Source organism: Amphibalanus amphitrite, unplaced genomic scaffold, assembly GCF_019059575.1.
Source record: "Amphibalanus amphitrite isolate SeventyFive unplaced genomic scaffold, NRLGWU_Aamphi_draft 000111F_arrow, whole genome shotgun sequence".
Taxonomy (NCBI): domain Eukaryota; kingdom Metazoa; phylum Arthropoda; class Thecostraca; order Balanomorpha; family Balanidae; genus Amphibalanus; species Amphibalanus amphitrite.
In genome coordinates, this window is record NW_024881606.1 from 1,084,922 (window position 1) to 1,088,400 (window position 3,479).

The window sequence follows — 3,479 nt, forward strand, 5'->3', positions numbered from 1 at the left end:
GAGCGCTAAAAGCATCATAATCATAGGCGGCGGAACAGGCCGAGGGCACCGGGGCACCGTGCCCCCTTTGATTTTGGCATTTTAACATTAGCCCTATGGGCGTTGCATGGAAAGAATGAGACCAAAAGTCGGCAATGCCCCCTTAATTGAAGGTGTTCCGCCGCTACTGATGTTAATCTCAATTTCAATGTAACGAATCAATGACATGCAAAATGGCATTTTCTGCGACATTGACCTGAGGTCAAATTTATTAAGCTGACCTTGTTAGGCCAAGAAGACGAGAAAAACGCAGTGCCGGTAAAATCAACGTAATAAAAGGTTGGTATCAGTTAAAAAAAAAAAATAAAGAAAAGACGACTTCCGAAGCAAGCCGATTGTTCAGTTTTTGCCCTTTGGAGGCTTAACCCTAGTTGACCTTAGCTCAAATCTGAGAACCTGAAAGATTTTCGAAAGAGCTATCGAATTCGCTTTTCCGCGGCGCTGTAGCTTCTTTGGTTCCCGAATTATGGACCAATTTGTGAAGTTGTCAAAATCGGGGGCCAAAATTCGTCATCATTTTACTTTTGGTGACCTCCAGTGACCTCAGCGATGACCTGATCAAAAATGACCTGCATGATTCTGAAGAAAAATAGCGATCTATAGATTGATTTTACTGCGTCTTTCCAGCTTTGCTACATTCCAAGATAACCTGGTGTGGCCGAATACACGTCCCCCCCCACACCAAGTTGGCTGAGGGCCACCCGGGCGCGGGTTAATAACATGGCGCAACAGGTTTTGTTATCAACTTGTCCCTTTCACACATAGGCGACACTAGATATCACAGCCAACGCCTATCACCAAACTGGTGGTGGGCTTTGGCCAGCGATCGCCGATCGGGGCCAACGCGGGCTCTTACTCGTCCACAATCAGCAAGAACGATGAACTACAGCTGCTCCAGACCGGCCACTTCAATCCAGCGTGTAATCTTCAGTCCACATCAGAACCACTAGTGAAACTCTACTGAGTGGGCCAACTGCACTGCATCTTTGACCTCCTTTGCAGCTCTGGCTTTTCAGAATTTGAACAGCCTTCTCTTTCCCTTCCTTCTGTGCTGATGAATGATGATCCTTTGGAAACCTGGAAAAAGACAGTTCAGACTCAGGGAGATGAAACTGTTTTGCTATGGGTCTGCTCCAGTCGCACTTCCTAACACATCTAAACTCCTCAAAGAGCAAGATAGAGGAGATTGGAGCAGGGCCCTTCTTGACTTTGTAGGGGCGAAAGCTGCCACTGGAACAGACCCTATGACAATGTCTGTGCATAGAGCAAGCAGATGGTAGAAGTGGTCAATTGGTGAGTGGAACAAATGCAAATGTCAGGAAAGCAGTCAATTTTGTGATAGACATGATGCAGATGTTGGCCAAGCTGACAAGGCAGATATAATTACCAGCTTGTTATACTAGTCTATAACTCATATTTTCATGTTTAACAGAGGGAATATAATGTAAAAAAAAGCCTTAGCCAGATGAAAGTAGATAATATAAGTTCTATAGAAAAATGTTTATGTAAGTAATGTAGGATTTGTGGTTTTTAGAGGCTAGGTAAATGTGTTCCCTGTTCAACAATTCTTCAGCATTCAGACATTGATGTCAATGCACAATGTACATGCATCAACATACCTGTTGTGAAGTGATTCTGGGCTGCTTTCCTGAGCAGTTGATGGCCACCACTGGAATCTTAAAAAGACAGCTAATTTTTTTTCCATTTTGTTAACTATGACTGAGGATCTTCTGTGCTGAAAGAGGGATAGACAATAGACATCAGCTGATAGACATTGTACAATGTACAACTCATTTGTGAGACAAGATCAATTCCATTTAGGGGTAGGTCGTAGGATAATGGTGACATGAATGAATTTCAGTTTCAAGAAACCAACGTTGCTGGCACTCGGCGCTAGAGGCGCTACATGCGCGAGCGGTTGACCGCTCGCGAGGTCAGTTCTGTCCCGCTCTCCGACCGGTGCGCGTGCGCCGGTGCGCTGTGCTGTGCCTGTGTGTTTGGGTGTGGTCGCCGTCATTTTAGGCGACCACGTCATTTCCGCTTGCCAATGGCGGAAAAGACCTTGGATAGCCTGGCAGACAGTGTGTCGGAGCTGTCATCCAGGTTCCAGCGTCTGGAGGCGCTTGTTGAGAGTTTGGTTGCAAACACGCCCGCCGTCGGGCAGCAGTGCGCCGCAACAGCCGGCGAGAACATTGACAGCGCCGGTCGTCGGCACGTCACCGTGGACGAGCAGCGTCAGTCGACACAGAGTGCTGTCCAAGGCTCATACTGTGAGCTACAGAGCGAGTTCCGCGCCATCAAGGAGAGTGTCGCGAAAATCAAGCTGCCGCCTGATTTGACTGTCGGGGACAGCCGAGCCGGAGTCAGCAGGCCTGATCTCCCAAAATTCAATTTGCTACAGAAATCTGCCAGATTTCAGGAAACAGTCCTGAAGCTGCTGTCCACCTACGAGACGTCGGACCCAGCAATAGCCGACATCACCACGGTGACTGTGGCTCACCTGCGATTCCTTCAAGAGGAATATACTCACCTGCTCGTCAGCAGTCAATTCGACGAAGGTACCTCCAAGCTGTTCTCCACACTGCAGCGTCTATGATTTCGTCTCGGAAGCGTCTATGATTTTCACTTTTCACCAGTCCAGGTACCTGGTGACAAAATGAAATATTGTAGGAGGAATCAATGATAATGTTTCTGGTAGAAAATGCAGGCATTTTAGAATTCAGTTGAAGCTTTAGATGGAGGATTTTTGGACAATATTTGCCACAAATAACATTGGAATCTCAGAAACAAAAATCAAATCTTACTTGATGTCAAAAACAAATCAAACTATTACCATTGAGCACCAAGCAGCATGCTGAGTAGTCATTCACTAAGACATATGCATGTTACACATGGCTACAGTACTTTGAAATAGCTTTTATAAAATGCATGCACTCATGTAATCTTAACATGTAAAATGTCAGCTAAAACTTGTTTTACACTAAACCTGCTAAGCCAGAAAAAAAAAAGATAAATATGAGAAGCCCAAAACAAGTTATTGAAAACATAAACACAGGTAACGTTACAACAAAACTGAGTCAAAACACTCAAAACTAAGTGTTTCAATGAACGCAAGATTAATGCGTGTCACAGAAGCAGCTGTCCACTGTAAAGCAGAGTGGGCACAGCATGGTGAAAGCAGGAAGTGGTGCACAAAACTGAATTAAGAAGAGTGCCCAACTAACTGTATCTACATCCCTTTACATGTAGGCCAGTCTGCGAAACGTGGCATGCTTCGACGAGATCTCGTCGGGGCAGACACCACAGGTCGGGGCAGAAATAGGGGCAGGTTTCAGAAATATTGGGGCAGAAACAGGAAAATCTGGTGGAGAAGTTAAAAAATTTCACAGACCAGTCTGCAAAAGGTGGCAGGGAGCTTGACGAGATATTCGGGGCAGACA

At 45.7% G+C, this 3,479-nt stretch overlaps 1 long non-coding RNA gene across 1 annotated transcript; it reads right to left on the reverse strand.

The window, feature by feature from the left end:
• Positions 1–343: 343 nt before the first annotated feature.
• Positions 344–3,355, reverse strand: LOC122380980. The gene is made up of 3 exons (XR_006256445.1): positions 2,570–3,355; positions 1,659–1,774; positions 344–1,116 (listed from the first exon to the last, which is right to left on the reverse strand). It is a non-coding gene; the product is annotated as an uncharacterized LOC122380980 (long non-coding RNA).
• Positions 3,356–3,479: the final 124 nt, after the last annotated feature.